This window comes from Podarcis vaucheri, assembly GCF_965113315.1.
Source record: "Podarcis vaucheri genome assembly, chromosome: 16".
In the NCBI taxonomy this organism is placed as follows: Eukaryota; Metazoa; Chordata; class Lepidosauria; order Squamata; family Lacertidae; genus Podarcis; species Podarcis vaucheri.
The window spans coordinates 25,437,144-25,456,222 of NC_138754.1; the positions used below are offsets into that span (position 1 = coordinate 25,437,144).

The window sequence follows — 19,079 nt, forward strand, 5'->3', positions numbered from 1 at the left end:
ACATCAAGTGCAAGTAGATAAATAGGTACTGCTCTGGCGGGAAGGTAAACGGCGTTTCTGTGTGCTGCTCTGGCTCGCCAGAAGCGGCTTAGTCATGCTGGCCACATGACCTGGAAGCTGTACGCTGGCTCCCTCAGCCAATAAAGTGAGATGAGCGCTGCAACCCCAGAGTCGGCCACGACTGGACCTAATGGTCAGGGGTCCCTTTACCTTTATCCATTGTATTAAATTGTAGATTTCAACAGAAGTAGCTCATAAAGTTTAGCGATAAAAGCAGAAGACCCTATTCCACCTGTCTGTTCAGACTACTATGCTATAAGATCCACTGTTCTGTGATATCATATATGAGTTTGTACTACTGATGAAGCCCAGGACAGTGAAACAATATTCCGGAAATCCTTGTCTTAGACTCTGAAAGGATTCTGTGGAAGTGTATCAACCTTTCGTGTGGATTATTGGGCTCTATGAACAGACAGGTGGAATAGACACTTACACATATATGGACCTCTTGCATGAACTGATTAGAGAATGAACTGATCCACTGGGTCTTCTGCTTCTTCCGTTGAACTTTATGAGCTACTTCTGTTGAAATCTACAACTTAATACAATGGATAGTATACCTTATTTATTCAAATGTACAGCTGGTTACGTCTTGTGTGTTTATTAAATTATAGACAATACTGACCTGGACAGGCCAATGGTCTGTCTTGATAGAAGCCATGTTTGAAATTAGCCAGGCGCCAGGAGCATTTTGCACCCGGCTATCAACCTCTTGCAACCGAGTGAAGATGTCTGTGCGCCAGGATGGCACCTGACATCAAAAGCTGGAGGTGCATGCCTGGGGATCCTTGGATCTTGACCATTTTCACACACTAGCACCGCATCCTGTAGAATTCTATGTTTTACCTGCACAACCAGAATGACTGTCTGGAACCAAAATGCTTTTTCTGTGCAGCCTGAGCAGGAGCAGTCAGCGTCAAGAAAAAGAGGTTAGAATGGACCAAGATATATGTGGACTGTCCCTGGATCAAGCGACTTTTCTTCCTTAGGTTTTTAAATTAGCTCAAGGTTGTCATCTGAACTAGACAGATGTTTAACTGAGAATCAATCACAGTCCATCATTTGAAAAGTAAGACTATAGAGCTTTCTTACACCCAATTGGAAAATACAGTCAAACCTCGGATCCTGAACACCTGTTTCGGAATGCTTTGGCTCCCAAATGCCGAAAACCCAGAAGTAAATGCTCCGGTTTTTTAACGTTTTTTTGGAAGCCGAATGTCTGACGCGGCGTCTGCTGAGAGCAGGAAAATCCTGCAACCAATCGGAAGCTGCTACAGTAGTACCTCGGGTTAAGTACTTAATTCGTTCCGGAGGTCCATTCTTAACCTGAAACTGAAGCACCACTTTAGCTAATGGGGCCTCCTGCTGCTGCCGCGCCGCCAGAGCACGATTTCTGTTCTCATCCTGAAGCAAAGTTCTTAACCCGAGGTACTATTTCTGGGTTAGTGGAGTCTGTAACCTGAAGCGTCTGTAACCTGAAGTTTATGTAACCCGAGGTACCACTGTATTCGGTTGTCAAACCTTTTGGAAGCTGAACGGGCTTCCGGAATGGATTACGTTCAACAACTGAGGTTTGCCTGTAGACATTCTGTTTTGGCAACCATAACCTTGGTTTAAGGAGCCATTTGGTGTGTAATAATAATAATAATAATAATAATAATAATAATTTATAATTTATACACCACCCATCTGGCTGGGCTTCCCCAGCCACTCTGGGTGGCTTCCCCCCAAAAATATTAAAATACTGTAATACATCAAACATTAAAAGCTTCCCTAAACAGGGCTGCCTTCAGATATCTTCTAAAAGTCTGGTAGTTGTTGTTCTCTTAGACATCTGGTGGGAGGGCGTTCCACAGGGCGGGTGCCACTACCGAGAAGGCCCTCTGCCTGGTTCCCTGTAACTTGGCTTCTCGCAGTGAGGGAACTGCCAGAAGGCCCTCAGAGCTGGACCTCAGCGTCCGGGCAGAATGATGGGGGTGGAGACGCTCCTTCAGATATACTGGGCCAAGGCCGTTTAGGGCTTTAAAGGTCAGCACCAACACTTTGAATTGTGCTTCGAAACGTGTAGCTTATTTATCTTGAGTTTCTAACACTGGGTAGAAGGCAGCTTTCTATCTTCCTAAATAGGAGGTGTGAGAGGGCCAGAAAAGGGGACTCCCTCCATCGCAGGGAGGAAGCAGAAGGCAGAACCACAGTCAGAAACTGAAAAGTTGGAGCTTGGTATTGCTTTGGATAAATTTGCAGCCGGGACAGATCTTGAACTGGGAGCCTGGGTGTTGCTGATCACATGCTCCCCACCCCTCCCCAGCCGCTGCAGTTTTAAAGCAAGATATTTTGGGCTGCACAGATGCTGATTCCAACGCTCAAATCTTTAAAGCTTATCAAAAACCTACTCTCTGCCCCCCCCCACCCGCTTTCCCCTCCCTAGTTTGGAGCCCTGAACATTCTTAACCACCAAGATCTTCTTATGTATAATAAACACAAAAAGGTCTCTCTTCCCAGATTTCCTGCTAAACCCAGAGATGATTATAAGCTAAATCCCTTGCATATGGTGCCGTACTTTGCTAAAAAGTTGCAGCGCTGCCTTAGGCAGATTAACCCCTTCCCTGCACCTTTGTCAGGCCAGACTTGTCACAATAACATCTCCAAAGAGCACCAAGGCCTCTCGTGGGATGAGGGTCGAGGTCAGAACCAGGCGGCTGTTCTACCTGCATGGAAAGCTGTGTGTATGTCAAGCAGATGAAGCGAATGTCCTAGGGGCCATAGAATTCAGCTTCCAGAGAATCTACGGTTTCCCGGATTTAAACTACTGAGCAAGTTTCTAGTCCCCATTTCTGGGAAAATACGCTTGAAAGGGTAGTGGGCCAGGCCTGCTGAAATTTCTGGTGTATTTTAAATTTATTTATTTATTTATTTAGATAGATAGATAGATATACAGTGGTACCTCGGGTTACATACACTTCAGGTTACATACGCTTCAGGTTACAGACTCCGCTAACCCAGAAATAGTGCTTCAGGTTAAGAACTTTGCTTCAGGATGAGAACAGAAATTTTGCTCCGGCTGCGCGGCGGCAGCAGGAGGCCCCATTAGCTAAAGTGATGCTTCAGGTTAAGAACAGTTTCAGTTTAAGTACGGAACTCCGGAACGAATTAAGTACTTAACCTGAGGTACCACTGTACATACCGTATTGACCTGAACATAAGCCACACCTGAATATAAGCAGCACCTTTAAAAGTGAAGGGGGAGGGGGAGAAAAAAGACAATACTTGAATATAAGCCACTCCCTTACAATTATGCAGGCACTAACACCCATAAATGGCAAATGTAGACGAAAATCCTACGGGTATTAGAGAGGACCCGCAAGTGGATTAAACACCTGTTCATAGCACCGTAAATGCAAATAAAAAATCAATACTGCACTGTAATATACGGGGAAAGCGATGAATGACATTAGAATTAATTGCACAACAGTCTCAAGCTCACAAATTGGCAATAAAACATTTTTTGTTCTATTTCACCGTATGTCTGTTTCAGCAGCAATATCATAAAAGCCCATTTTTGTAAGGTTGCGGATTTAAGCCACACTTTAACTTTTAGTGCGGCTTATATTCAGGCCATATGGGGTGTGTGTCGCCTGTAAGTGGTTTTATGTAAGATGTTCATTTAAAAATAGCATTAAAAACAACAGACATAATAAAATTACCAAAATAAGAGATAAGCTCAACAGATTATTAAAAATAAATAAATAGCAAAATTACATGTCTGGGAAGGCTTGCGTTAAAAAACAGAAGTTTTTAGAAGGCCTCACAAACAGTACATCGAAGGCGCTTGCCTTCAAGGGGCAGGGAGTTCCACAGGGAAGGTACTATCATACTTAAAGAGCGATTTTTCCCCTAGTTGTTGCTGTATAAGCTTTTCTGAAGGAATTGAGGCAGCTTCAGCACCCTGGCTACTCCATGCTCTTCCCAACGACCACCAGAACAAATTCTGGGAAAGTGTTTTTTTTTGGGGGGTGGTAGTGGTCTTTTTCATCACAGAATGAATTAGACAAAATATACCAGTTATACAATTTGCTCAGACCTGCAGAATTGATGGACTGTGCCAATTGTGTACAGCTCAGAAAGGCGAAACGTGAGGCTGTCAGAGGGGAGTTCAGAACGGAGAAAAGGAGACTGAGCTGGACCCGGGGGTAACCCGTGAAATGAGGTCCAGGACCGGTTCAGAATTTGAAGGTTCCGCTGGGAGTCAGTCCGACAGGGCCAAGGTAGGACACGAGGCAGGAAACCAGGCAAGGACAGGTACAGGATCTCAGGCAGGATCTAGCATACAACAATGTTGCTCCCGCAACCTGGGGCAGGGTCTAACAGCCTTTTATCTTTGTCAGTGTAATGGCTGGTCCTGATCCCCCGGCGACTCACCTCCCTGTTTCGCCCGAAGGCGAGCACTCCTCCTGCGAGTACTCAGGTCTCTCCTTCTCTCAGACCTTAGTCTCTGCAGCTTGGGAGATGTCGGTGGGTTACTAGACCCAGAGGCCGCCTCAGCCTCCCCTGACCCAACCGGTAGTGGAGCAGCTGTAAGTGATGGCCCAGCTGAAGGCAACGAGGTCATCCCCGCATCTGGAGCCAGGGCAGGTTCAGGCCCCTGACTCAGCCCAGCTGGTACTTGTTGCAAGGGAACCTATGCAGACTGGGACTCTTCAGGATCAGGCCCCAAACTTGGTTCAGATGATGCCTGAGGCAAACGATCCGGTGCGGACTGAGTCTCCTCTGGTTCCGAGTCCAAGCCTGAGTCCCAGGCCATCACAGAGACCCAGGAATCCTGGAGACAAAGCTATTGCTGGTACAGTGGTACCTCAGGTTAAGTACTTAATTCGTTCCGGGGGTCCCTACTTAACCTGAAACTGTTCTTAACCTGAAGCACCACTTTAGCTAATGGGGCCTCCTGCTGCTGCCGCGCTGCCGGAGCCCGATTTCTGTTCTCATCCTGAAGCAAAGTTCTTAACCTGAAGCACTATTTCTGGGTTAGCGGAGTCTGTAACCTGAAGTGTATGTAACCTGAAGCGTATGTAACCTGAGGTACCACTGTACTAGTCACAATGGTTATCTTCTACCCCCAGCATCAGGGGCAGTATACCTTTGAATCCCAGTTGCTGCGACTCGCAAGTAGGGGAGATTTGCTCAGGTCCTGTGCTCCCTATAGGGGCATCTAGTTGTCCGCCTGTGAGACTAGAGAGGCCACAGGCCTGATCCAGTAGCTATGCTCTCCTTCGGAAGGACATCTTGAATGGGGAGGAAAAACAGGAGACAAGACCCCTTAACTTAGGAGAAATGTATAGGACCGGATTTATTTCAGCTGCGCTACGCACAATCAGCTTCGTTTCAAAACACGTGTACGGCAAGCAGCTCGCTGTCCTCGGGGAAACAGAGCTTGTGGTGGTTAATTATTATTCCTTGTGAATGTTATTATTTCATTTATGGATCGCTTTCCTGGGAAGCCCCTCAAAGCGATTTCGCAGTACAATAAAATCATATGTAAAACAATTGCATATATAATGGCAGTCAGAACAATGGCCTGTATATATATAAAAAATCAGTTAGAAGAAGCCATTGCAGTTTCTGCAGTTACATTTATCAGGAAAGCACTTGAAATCCAATACAGATCTCAGCTGGCATAAAAATCTCCACTTAGGAGGTTTGGAGAAAGAGGGAGGTTTCCAACAGATGCTTAAAAGACAATGTTGTTTGATTAACCCCCTCACCAAAAAAATATATAATCATTTCATTTAGCAATTCAATGAAATATAATCAGGGCCAATGAGACCTTCCTACCCATTGTGGCATGACCCACATGCCGCACTTCGCTGGCAACAGCCAGGTATGGACAGACCCTCCAGTGCCATCCCAGAATAGTTTAACTATCAACCCCCTTTCCCCAAGGAACTCTGAGAATTGTAGGTCCGTGGGGGGGAGGGAGTAGGGGTTGCCAAGCAACACTCGGCGCGCTTAACCAACGACAATTCCCAGCATTCCTTGGGGTGAAACCATGAGCTTTGCAGTGGCAGAAGAGTGTTTTAAATGTAAGGCGTCAATGTGGCTATAGGCTGCGCATGTGGAAGATGTGTGGGGTATACATGGGTGAGAACAGCAGGCATGGCGTAGTGGATGTTGTGTCTGACTGGGACCCTGGAGACCAGGGTTTGAATACGCACTTGGCCCTGTTTAGGGAACTTTTTAATGTTTAATGTTTGATGTTTTATTATGCTTTTACAGTGGTACCTCAGGTTAAGTACTTAATTCATTCCGGAGGTCCGTTCTTAACCTGAAACTGTTCTTAACCTGAAGCACCATTTTAGCTAATGGGGCCTCCTGCTGCCGCCGCACCGCCAAAGCTCGATTTCTGTTCTTATCCTGAAGCAAAGTTCTTAACCTGAAGCACTATTTCTGGGTTAGTGTAACCTGAAGCGTATGTAACCTGAAGCGTATGTAACCTGAAGTGTATGTAACCCAAGGTACCACTGTATATTTGTTGGAAACCGCCCAGAGTGGCTGGGGCAACCCAGTCAGATGGGCGGGGTACAAATAATAAAATTATTACCGTTATTTATTAAGAAGAGGCTGTTAACTGAACAGAGGGCGCTTCTTTGACTTGGACTCTCTAGGTTTGATTCATCCAAGAGTTCGTCCATCTTCAGTGTGGGGTCCCATTACCTTTTCACACACATGGGGGGGGGGATATATTGAGCAGGGAAAGTGCTACAAAAGAAAGACACTTGGATCCTTTCCTACCATTGGCCCCCTGTTCCTGATTTAATCTTCCCACAACTGCCTGAATCGCAGAACCACCCATCGTGAGTCATGTGGCCTCAGTCAAGGTTTGGAGAGAGCATTCCGAAATAGCGCATGAAAAGATCAAGAGCTGTCCTGGGTACTCTCGCCTCATTTTTTCATTTGTAATGCTGGTGTCATGCCTTTGCCTCCTCCCTTTTCCAGCTGTGTCTCTGGCAGCCCATGGAGATCAAATGGCTCTTGGTCCTTGTGGTGTTTGCCCTCCCATGTGACATCATGCTGGGTCATAAGGAAAGGGTTAAATGAGTGTGAAGTGATTGGCCAGTGGGCACCCAAGGGGAGGAGTTAGAGTTGGAGTTCTTAAGGAATCAGTTGGGAGTTGGAGAAGGAGAAGGAAGAGGGAGGATAAGTCTGTGGGTTGGTCTAGTTTTAATGTGAGAGAGTGAGAGGAACTGTTAGGTGGAGTCAGATAGATAGTTGGTGTTAAGTTGTGGGTGAACATATCACAATGATTCTTCAAACAGCTCTTGTTTATTCACAGGCCAGGACAGAACTGAACTGAAGGGCTCAGCCAGCCTGCTTATATAGAGCTCCACTAGAACGCAACAGTAACCATTTTCTGTAACTATCCAATCACTGAACGTCACTTTCGATCCTTCATTTGCATAACTATCTACGGTATCCCCCTGCTGGCCCAGGGCGAGAACTTCAGTACATAACAGTTGGGATAATCAGTTTGAAGTTGTTAGGAACGTATAGGTCAGTAAAGAAACTAAGATTAAGAAACTGCCACAAAAAATTAACTGAAACCATAAACTTGTTCATGCTTACAAAAGAAACTTGATTATTTGTTAATGTTAGCAACTGTCTGGACTCCGTGTGTATCCGAGAGAAACGGGTTGGTGGCAGCGAGGAGGCAATCACAGTGGTGGCACAGGGATCAATAGACCGTCAAACAACCGGGGACCCTGTGTGATTGCTACAGTCATGACCTCTAGAATGTGGGGCCGTTAGCCAGCCAACCAGCTGCTTAAGGGACTACTGTGGCTTCTTCTGAAATGACAGGAGTCAGCTCCTTCTCCAAGGCACTTACGTCGCTGTGTGTTTTTGGTACACTAGATCAGCCTCCTTCCAAGCTGGCACCCTCCAGAGGTTTGAAACTGTGATTCCCCCGTCAGCCCCACTTGGCAAGATCAGCAGGGGCATCAAGGGACAGCTGGATGAAAATGTTGACCTGGTGTGTGGCAGCTGTGGAAAAGGCAAATGGGATCAAGAGGAAAGGAACTGAAACTGCCGATCGTAACTCCAGTGAATCTGAATGTTGGAAGGCGCAGGGCAGAGCAAAGGAAGGACATCTTCACAAAGTGCATAGTTAACCTGTGGAACTCACTCCCACAAGAAGGCAGTGATGGGTGGATTTCAAAGAGGATTGGACAAATTCAGGGAGGAGAGGGCTATCAAAAGCTGCTAGCTACAATGGCTACGCTCTGCCTCCATGGTCAGAGGCAGTAATGCATTTAAATACCGGTTGCTGGAAGCTACAGGAGGGGAGAATGCTCTTGCGATCAGGTCCTGCTTGTGGCATCTGTTTGGCCACTGTGAGAACACGATTCTGGAGATGGAGCCGTATAGGAGGTGGCAGAATGCTTTTCATGTGCAAACTCTTGACGCCAGAGAACCAGGGATTGCTCCTGTCTCCAGATTGCCTCTAGAGGGCAGGCTAATCCACTCTCAAAGTTAACAGAATTCAATTCTGGCTTTGAGCTTGCCCCAGACACCTGATTATTACAAGAATCAGAAAGGCTTCTTCCTGGGCCAGGTTATTTTGTTCCCTCCACTCTTGGGTTGCCCTCTTGAAACCCGGACAAATTCTTTTGATTCCCCTGATGTCACACGAAGAGAGGAAGCTTCCACCTAGCTAGTCAGAGCATCACCCTATATTGTTCAGCTATGTCTCCTTTGATGGGCAGTCGAGTCTCCAGGGTCTCAAGAGAGAAAGAGAGAGGTACTTTTCTAGCCCTGTTTGCAAATGGCAACTTCCCGTATTGGCCTGAATATAAGCCTCACTTTCCCCCAAATTCTGACCGTGAAAAGTTAAAGTGCGACTGCTGTTTTGCTCCAAAATTGCTTGGCTGGAATTTCCTTCTTTTACAGACCGCATGGACCCACGTGGGACTTGCACCCCAACAAGATGGGCTGTTGAGTAGTCTCTCAACCCAGGATTTTCCTTAACAGATGGCACCCAATGTGGGCCTAGCGGTCCTGTCACCCATGCGATGTCACACGCACCTGACGAGTCCCCCCCCAGTGTCGGGTAGCACTCGGCGCCTCTGGTATGGTGGAATTCTGGGAATGGCTAGGAACATCCATAGGCAATGCTTTCCTAAGGAACACAATAAAAGGGCAGGCTTCTTCCCCCGAGGAAGCCATCAATCTCTTCTCCACACCAGCAGTTCCCTGTGAGGTCAGCCTGCAAGCTTTTTATTTTTAGATGTCCATTAAGTTTTTTTATTAAAGATTTTCTTGATTTACAGAAGTATGTGCAATGTCTCTCTCTCTCGTATTCCCCCCCATGTAATATTTTTTACAAATCGGTTTCATTTGTTGAGACATTAGGAAGAAAAGGGGGAGAGAGGTGGAGGCGGGGAGAGATGGGTGGGGGTGGGGTACCGATGTTTCTATTTTACTTACTATATGTAGGGTTTGGTGTCAGTGTCGCTTGTGCAGGTTCTCTGCTGTTCGCTTGTGTTCCTTTGGTGGTGAGAGAGGTTGGGGTTGGCCTAGGGTGTGGTTGTTCATTTGTGGTTGGCTGTGGTGGTCTTTGTTTTCATGTGTGAGTGGGGTGGGTGGGTGATTGATTTGTATGCCAGATTGATTTGTATGCTGTTGGCGGGTTCTTCTTCTTGTCTTGTTGGGCTGTGTATGTGATAAAGGGGAGCCATACCGGGGTAAAGGCGTCTTCTTTTGTTTGTCCCTGTGTCAGTTTCAGTTTACTGGTTAATTTTTCTAGTAAGGCTGTTTCCCATATTCTTTGGTACCATTGGTCCATGCTTACTCCTGACAGGTCTCTCCAGTGTCTGGTTTTGATGTTTCTGGTTGCTGAAAGTAGGTGGGTTATGAGTTCTTTGTGTTGTGAGTGGGCATTATTGTCTTGGAAGATGTTTCATAGGGCCAGTTCTGGTGTGATTTCTAATACTTGCTTGGTTATTTTACATATTTCTCGTTTGCCTGTTGTCCAGATGCAAGCTTTTTGTTAACATTCCTCTACATTATTCCTGAACATACCACCTGTTGTTTCAACAGCCCTGATCCTAATAGAAGAGAGCTGCGAAAAATTAAAATTTCAGCATTATAGGCAAGGAAGAGGGTTTTTTTTTGCCTGATCAGCAATAAAACCTCTCTCTCTCTCTCTCTCTCTGATTTCATTGTCCTATTAGCCATCGGCACATCCAGCTGATTGCAGCTCTCAGTGACTCAGAAAAAAGAGTGGAAAGAATAAAGAAGGCAGCCCTGGTAATGCCGGTCCCCTGATATTCTTTCATGTGAAGATCTTACAGTCTGTTTCATGTCGTAGGGCATGGTTCCTACAATGCTCCGAGGCGCCATCATTAAAATGGTGTGTGGGGGTGGGATTCCGATTCAGACACAATGGGTTTTGCTTGACAAAAGGCAATTCCATCTCTCTTCTCCACCTGATATTTCAGACCCCTGTCAGAGAGCGATTGACATTTGGAGGAGGAAGAGAAAGTGACCTGCTCTCCTTCGCAGGCTGGCCGGCATGGTGTTGGCGTGGGTCAGGGGACAGCCTGCTGTTCTGCAGAGCCACCACAGCTGATAGCACAGCTCTTCAAAAGGGAGAGTCATGGCTCAGGGGCAAAGCATATGCTTGGCATGCGAAATTTCCATCATCAATCCCTGCCACCTCCTCAGAGGACTGGGGAAAAACCCTGCCTGAAAACCTAAAGAGCCACTTCCATCAGTGCAGACAGCACTGAACTAGATGGACCAGTTTGTCTGTAATAGGTACCTTTAAAAGGGCCGTAGCAATGTGGGAGAGGATCTGCTTGGCATGCAGAAGGTCCCAGCTTCAATCCTTGGCAGCACCTGCAGATAGGACTGGGAAAACCCCCTGCCTGAAACCATAGATAGCCGCTGCCGGTCAGTGTAGACAATACTGAGCTAGATGGACCAATTGTTCTGACTCTTTATAAGGCAGCTCCCTACATTCCTGGGGATGGGATTAAAATATGGGAGAGCAGGGACCCAAATGTGGTGGTCCTTCAAGCCTGGATAGCTCAGCTGGTTAGAGCATGGTGCTGATAACGCCAAGGCTGCAGGTTCGATCCCCGTATGGGACAGCTGCATATTCCTGCCTTGCAGGGGGTTGGACTAGATGATCCTCAGGGTCCCTTCTACGATTGACACTTCTCCAAAGGCAGGGGAAAGGAAAGCACCGAAGGCCAGAAATAAGAATGAGGAGGGATGGGAATCTCAAGGTTTCACTGGAATCGAGCTTTACTGGCTCAACAGATTTCTATAGATTATTCTACAGCAGCACTACAAAAAGGGATGAATATTTTATACGCTGCGCGAATGAACCACCGACTTATGCCAAATATATAAATGTCCAATTATGTGTCGTTCCAAATCAAAATCATTTCTTCCAGCCCTGGTGTTTCTGCCACCCCTGGTTCTAACCAGAAGTGAGTCCTGCGCTGGTCAGGAATTCCAGAGAGCAGCCAAGGTGGAATTAAACAGACTGACTGTGTCTCACCTGCCTCCCAGATCGACGAGGCTTTGGGATCTCAGCTGAGTCATCCCAAGTATGTTTCAGATGCTTTGATAGATTGATTTCCTGACCTTTTGTGGTTCCCTCCTCTAACCTTTTGATGTAGCACGAGCAGGAACATCACCACGGCAGACTTTTATGGATCCTGAATATCCAATTGTTCCCCTTCCTATTTTTCTGGGTTTGCTGTAAGATTTTGCTGGCAATCTTAAACTCTGCAATGAATGTGGGTTAATTCCAGTTGCTGGAGGCCACTGGAGGGGAGAGAGGCTGGAGGGGAGAGAGGCTGTTGCTCTCAGGTCTCTAGCAAACCTGCTCTGCGGTTCTCCAATTTTCAGACAGGTGTCTCTCTCTTTCCCAGCCATACCTGGAGATGCTAGGAATGGGATCTGGGACCTTCTGTACGCAAAGCAGATGCTCTGCCACTGACCTATGACCCTTCCCTTGTCTCTCTAGCGCCACCTGCTGTTGGGCTCCCTGCCTTCTGCCTCACCAGTGCCATTGGGCACCAACCACCACTGGCCAGAGGAAGAAACCCATAACGCCATCCCATTTCTCAGGCCCACCCTGTTCTTGTCTCTCCCTCATCGCCTCGTCGATTTCCTCACCCAGATTTCTTTTTTTCCAGCACCCTTCTTCTCCCCCTCCCTGAAACCAATCAATCTGCAGAGCCTCTTCATTTCTCTGCGATCTTTATCTCTTGTCAAGTGGAAGGAGGGAGAATGGTTTGAGATTTGCACATCAAAAGGAAGCCACGTGTGCTATTGGGGGAAATTAATAAGCATTAAGGGCCCTTTCACAAAGTGTCCAGGACCAGCGTCAAAAGAGATCCAATTAGAAATGTTCTTGACTAGGAATTGCCCCTCTTCGCTTTGGGGCCTGGATTGAATGGGCTTTCTTGCAAGAAAGCTCTCCTCCTCCTCCTTGTCCTTTCTATGCAGAACAGCAGAGAGAAAGAGACCATCAAAATGCAGAGCGCAGAAGCACAGAAAACTTCCACCTCCCAAGTGGTGCAAAAGTATCTGGTGAGAAGAACAAAAAAACAGCTGGAGATTGTCAGCATGGGAATGTGGCTGGCAAATTAGGAAAACCATGGACATAATTACCATAGAAGCAGGAAAGGCACGTAAAGAAATACAGTGGTACCTCGGGTTAAGTACTTAATTCGTTCCGGAGTTCTGTTCTTAACCTGAAACTGTTCTTAACCTGAAGCACCACTTTAGCTAATGGGGCCTCCTCCTGCTGCTGTGCCGCCAGAGCACGATTTCTGTTCTCATCCTGAAGCAAAGTTCTTAACCCGAAGCACTATTTCTGGGTTAGTGGAGTCTGTAACCTGAAGCGTATGTATCCTGAAGCGTATGTAACCTGAGGTACCACTGTATTTAAAAATAAAAACCAATGGCTACTAGCCACGATGGCTAGGCTCTGCCTTGCTGGCCAGAGGCAGTAATACTTCTCAATACCAGTTTCTGGAAACTGCAGGAAAGGAGAGTTACTCTTATATTCAGGTCTTGCTTGCAGGCTTTGCATTGGGGCATCTTTTTATGTTCATATCATCTTAACCTGCATCAGGAAAATATGTCAATTTATCCCCCACTCCCAAAAAGAAAACAGGGCTTTGTTTAAATAAAACGAAAATGTGTTTGTGTCTGTTTGACAACCCTGTGGAGGAAATCTAGTGCTTATATATATATTTTCACCCCTTCCCTCTCCCATTAGTGGATTATTCTCTCACGCTCTCTCTCCTTCCCCCCATTCCTTGCAGCAAGGAAGCGGAGCTGGTTATTAAAGTTGTATTTCGTGGGCTCTCTCTGCTCTGAGCATCTGGGGGAAACCTCTGACAACAGGCAGCTCTGCCAACCATCACAGGGTGAAAAGGGATGGAAGATAAAGTAATTAGAAGCCAGAAGAGTCTTGCAGCAGCTGGGGTGTCGACTGAGTTCCATGCCCATTGTGCTGCAGGATCTTAAACCTGTCATGTTGGAGGGGAGGCAGGTGTCCTGTGTGTGCAGAGGACAGTCCTCTGCTTAGAGGCTTTCCTTGGTGTACCTGCAGAGTCCCATCCCCCAGCTGAAATCAGACTTGAAAGAGGCATTCTGTTGGGTCCTGATATATATCGTGCTCAAGGAGGCTTAGTTAGAGGGATGCGGGTGGCACTGTGGGTTAAACCCATAGCTGTCAAGTGTCCCTTATTTGAAGGGACAGTCCCTTATTCTAGCGCCATGTCCCGCTGCTGTCCCTTATTGATGGATGTCCCTTAAATGTCCCTTAAATTTCAAAGGAAGCAGCTCCTCTCCCTCCCTCCCTCCCTGCCGGCCAGGGAGGAGGGAGGCTCCAACTGTGTTGCTTGGCTGTGTTGCTCACCCAATAAGAAGTCTAAGAATGACTGGGGGGTGGAGCTTGCATGCCTTGTGTGTGGCTAGTTAATGCAAGCTGAGGAGTTTTTTGAATGCTGGAAGCCATTTTGTTGCACGTGCTGCTGCAAACTTTGCAGTGCAAAGCCATCTTAGGTTGAGGCTGCATAGGCCTTGTGGTGCATGTGATTCAGATTCTATTCAGTTGAAACTCTGTTTACAAAGTTGGTTGGACAGTGTTCTCGAAGCTACCAGCATGAGTTTGACCAGACTGCAGGGGGACAGGAAGACTGGAATGCCTGGAACAGGTGAGGCTGCAGGTCCCTTATTTTGGCTGCTGGTCCCTTATTTTCAAGGCTGCTGGTCCCTTATTTTCAAATCTGTAAGTTGACAAGCTATGGTTAAACCACAAAGCCTAGGACTTGCCGATCAGAAGGTCTGCGGTTCAAATTCCCGAAATGGGGTGAGCTCCCATTGTCCGGTCCCTGCTCCTGCCAACCTAGCAGTTCGAAAGCACGTCAGAGTGCAAGTAGATAAATAGGTACCACTCCAGCAGGATGGTAAATGGCGTTTCCGTGTGCTGCTCTGGTTCGCCACATGACCCGGAAGCTGTACACCGGCTCCCTCGACCAATAAAGCGAGATGAGCGCCGCAACCCCAGAGCTGGCCATGACTGGACCTAATGGCCAGGGGGCCCTTTACCTTTACCTTTAGGAGGCTTAGTTTGGTCAGAATCGAGTACAGTGGTACCTCGGGTTACATACGCTTCAGGTTACAGACTCCGCTAACCCAGAAATAGTGCTTCAGTTTAAGAACTTTGGTTCAGGATGAGAACAGAAATCATGCTCTGGCAGTGTGGCAGCAGCAGGAGGCCCCATTAGCTAAAGTGGTGCTTCAGGTTAAGAACAGTTAACCCAAGGTAAGTACTTAACCCAAGGTAACATGAAATTCATTACTTCTAGCAAATGAGCCACCATAGCCTCCTCTAAACTGAACTTGGTTCTCTGAGGAGGGAAGAGATTCCTCGTAACTCTAGTATGCAAAAGGCAGGAACATTAATAGTGCACTCCTATGTCTGTTTTCTCAGGCCCAGTATGTTCAATGGAGCTTACTCGAGGGTAAGTGTAATGCTATATTTCTATGCATTGTTTATTCAGAAGCTAACCCGGGTAGGTTCAATTTAACCAGAGCTTCCTAGGCTCAGCTCTCTAGTTGTTTTTGGACTGCAGTTCCCATCATCCCGGACCACTGATCCTGCTGGCTAGGGATGATGTGAGTTGTGGTTTAGGGGCAGCTGGAGACCTGTTTGGGAAACCCTGAATTGGTCTTACCCCAGGTTAGGTCTATACTTTATAGAAGGGGTGTTCAACTTCCAAGAGACTGCGATCTACTCCCACTATAAATAAACTGGCAGTGATCCCAGTGGATTGACCAGAGTTGTTGAACTTCTTTTGGGAAGGTTGAGGTTTTTTTTTTTGGGGGGGGGTGTTGATGAATCACAATCGACCATATACCTACTGTATACACCATTGACAACGTTCATAGAACTGTTGTAAACTTCTGGAGAAGTCCTCTTTTCATACTCATCACAGCAGCTTAGACATGTGAAATGTTGGAAAATCTGTACCCTTTCAGTGCAGATTTCAGTTTTGAAAAAGAAACAAAATCCAGTGGGGCTAGATCGGGAGAATATGGAGGGTGGGACAACTCAGTAACCTCAGTAATGATTTCATGTGGAATATGCAATTCTTCCGCCATCATTCGGACGGACAAACGCTGATCCCGCATCAATAACTCACAAACTCGGTCGACATTTGCCGCTGTTCTGCTCGTTGACTGTCTGCCAGATGGAGGGTCATCTTCGATGGTTTGCCACCCTTCATGGAAACGCTTAAAGCACTCATACACTGTCTTACCTTGGGCCAGTCACACTTCTATGAAGTCTCTCAGCCCCACTCACCTCACAGAGTGTTTGTTGTGGGGAAGGAAGGGAAAGGAGACTGTTAGCCGCTTTGAGACTCCTTCGGGTAGTGATAAAGCCGGATATCAAATCCAAACTCTTCTTCTTCTCTTCTTCTTTTAAGTTATAGCTTCATCTCCATACACAATTGTGAGCCTTTTGTGGTTTCCGATGCCGATTGTATGTTCAAATATTTCTCGCTGTCCGATTTCTGTGACCGTTCACCCTACTTTCCGGGTCACACCTTGTATAAAGGATTCCTCATAAGGCTTGGTTTTCAGGCCCCTTAATCATCTTGGTCACCTTCCTCTGCATCCGTTCCAGCTTGGCAAGATCTTCCTTAAACTGTGGTTCAGCGGAGAAGGCCAGGTGCAGGCTGCATACAGTCTGCTTTCACCGGCTGCCCTGCCATGAGCTACAAAGGGGTCATAACTCAGGGGCAAGAGCACATGCTTTGCATGAAGAAGGTCCAAGATTTCATCCCAGGCATCTGCCGTTAAAAGGTTTGCACAACTGGGAGAGACCCAGGAGGGTTGGCGCCAAGGAGATTGATCGCGCTTGGCTCCGAGAGCCAGTTGTCCTGGGACTGCAGAGCTCGTCGGTGCAGCACATGATCTGCAACAGAAGATGGGGTAGCGAGTGATGTCAAAGACCTCTGCCAGAAACCCAGGAGAGTGTGATGGCCTGGGAATCTGATTCAGAGGCTGAACTGGAGGAATCCCAGCCTGCACAGGAGTCCCCGCCTCCAGAGCCGGCTGAGCCGGGGCTGGGGCTTGAGCCTGAAGGGCCCTCACCTGTGCTGGATCCTCAGGAGCAGACACCAGCTGAATCCGCTCTGGCTCCGGAGGTGATCGAGGACCCATTGCCTGAAGGTGCTCCACTCTCAGCCCCGTCAGGGGTGGCTGAGGTTGCCTCTGGGTCCGGTAACCCTCCAGCATCTCCTGAGCTGCAGAGGCTCAGGGCAGAGAGGCAGAGGGAACTAAGTTCCTGCAGGAGGAGTGCTCGCCTTCAGGCCAGGAGAGGCGAGTCACCTGTGGACCGGGGCCGCCCGATGCCCCAGAGGAGATAAAGGCCAGCCAGCCCAGTCCCAGGTTGTGGGAGCAACATTGTTGGTAACCTGTTCCTGCTGGCACCCTGACCTGCTCTCCTGCCAGAGTTCCTGACCACGCCCGACTCCTCGCTTTGGACCTCACTTCGCCCCTGACGGACAGCCTCCATACTCCATACCCTCGACCTAGGACTGGACTTAGACCATGCCGCACGGTAACTCCCCCCCCCCCGGGACAAGCACAGAGAGACACGTCTAGGCAGCAGAGCCGTCTTTCCCATAGGGCTTAGTGGTCCGTTGCGCCAGGGCGCCGGCCTCTCAGGGGCGCCCCAGCGAGTGGGGGAGCTGCGCAGCTTTGCTGGCGGTTTCCCCTTTCCCTGCACGCCCACCAGCTGTGCCCCATCAACATATGGCTGGCGGACATGCAGTTTGCCTCCCAAGCCTCCGCGGGAGGAGAGCGATCCCCGCAGTGGAATGGGGGAGAGTTGCACGTCCCACCCCATGGCTGGAAGTGTGCAGCTTTGCCCCCGCTATCCATAGTAATTTGGGGGCGCTGGGTGGATATTTGCACCCCGGCGCTGCATCTTTCTGCAGGGTCTGCAAGACAGAGCTGTTCCGCCTGGCCTTTGGTTTGGACTCAGCCTGACCCTTATGTTTCCCTCCCCTTATGGTTTTGATCTATGGGCTACTTTTAAAATGAGGCTGCATTTTAAGCTGTATTTTAAATTGTCCCCCCCCCATTATGTTTTTATTGTAATTTTACTGGTGTTAGCTGCCCTGAGCCTGGCTCTGGCCAGGGAGGGCAGGGTATAAATAAAAATTATTATTATTATTATTATTATTATTATTATTATTATTAATCTGCTAAAGACGGCCCTGCTAGGCCGAATAGGCAATAGTGGAGGAAGTGCCAGGTCACCCCTCAACCACAATGATCAAGGGAATGCAGCAACTCCCCTGCCAAGGAAAGTTTTGGCATATGGGGCTTTTTTTCCTTAGAGGAAAGGCAAGTAAGAGGTGACATAGTGGAAGTTTGTAAAATTACACATGGCCTGGAGAAAGCGGATAGAGGAAAGCTGCTCTCCCTCTCGCGTAACACCAGGCAACCAATGAAGCTGAATGTTGGATGATTCAGGACAGATAGAAGAAACGACTTTTTCCATGCAGTGCAAAGTTACCCTATTTTCCCATGTATAACACGCCCCCATGTATAAGACACCCCCTGTTTTGGGGGACTCCAATATAGGAAAATGGGGGGAGATTGCTCAGAGTTGTAACAGCAAATCAACACCAGCCCTTGCCGCAGCCACAAGTAACACGCAAAATAGTTGCTGACGATATTTGGATCGCGGCAGCAACCAATCCCATGTCCCCCCCCGATGCACTAACTGTGTATAAGATGACCCCCCCCCTTTTGTCATAATTTTCGAAGAATAAAACCTTGTCTTATACACGGTAAAGTAGAGTAAATTACAGAACTCATTGCCACAGGAGGCAATGATGTCCACCAACTTGGATGGCAATAATAATAATAATAATAATAATAATAATAATAATAATAATACTTTATTTTTTATACCCTGCCCATCTGGCTGGGTTTCCCCAACCACTATGGGTAGTTTCCAACAGAATCTTAAGCACACAATAAAACATCAAACATTAGAAGCTTCCCTAAACAAGGCTGCCTTCAGATGTCTTCTAAAAACCAGATGGTTGCTTATTTCCTTGACATCTGATGGGAGGGCGTTCCACAGGGCGGGCGCCACCACTTAGAAGGCTCTTTGCCTGGTTCCCTGTAATCTCACTTCTTGCAGGAAGGGAACCCCCAGAAGGTCCTTGGCACTGGACCTCAGTGTCCAGGCATAATGATGGGGGTGGAGACGCTCCTTCGGGTATACTGGGCCGAGGCCGTTTAGGGCTTTACAGGTCAGCACCAGCACACAGGGAAAATTCGTGGAGGATAAAGATATCAATGGCTACTAGCCACAATGGTTATGCTCTGCCTCCACGGTTGGAGGCCGTAATGCTTCTGAACACCAGTTTCTGGAAGTGCCAGCAGGGAGCGTTTTCTTGTGCTTGCAG

The 19,079-nt window shown here is 47.6% G+C and overlaps 1 protein-coding gene across 1 annotated transcript in view; it reads right to left on the minus strand.

Annotated features, from left to right (window-relative positions):
• POLE (DNA polymerase epsilon, catalytic subunit) overlaps positions 1–5,961 on the minus strand; it is an 81,126-nt gene extending 75,165 nt beyond the window's left edge. Inside the window, exons 1-2 of the mRNA XM_082202967.1 lie at positions 5,890–5,961; positions 3,245–3,287 (exon numbers count right to left, since the gene is read on the minus strand). The gene's annotated coding sequence lies outside the window, so the exon portion shown is untranslated. The remainder of the gene's footprint in view (positions 1–3,244; positions 3,288–5,889) is intronic.
• Between the last annotated feature and the right edge of the window lie 13,118 nt (positions 5,962–19,079).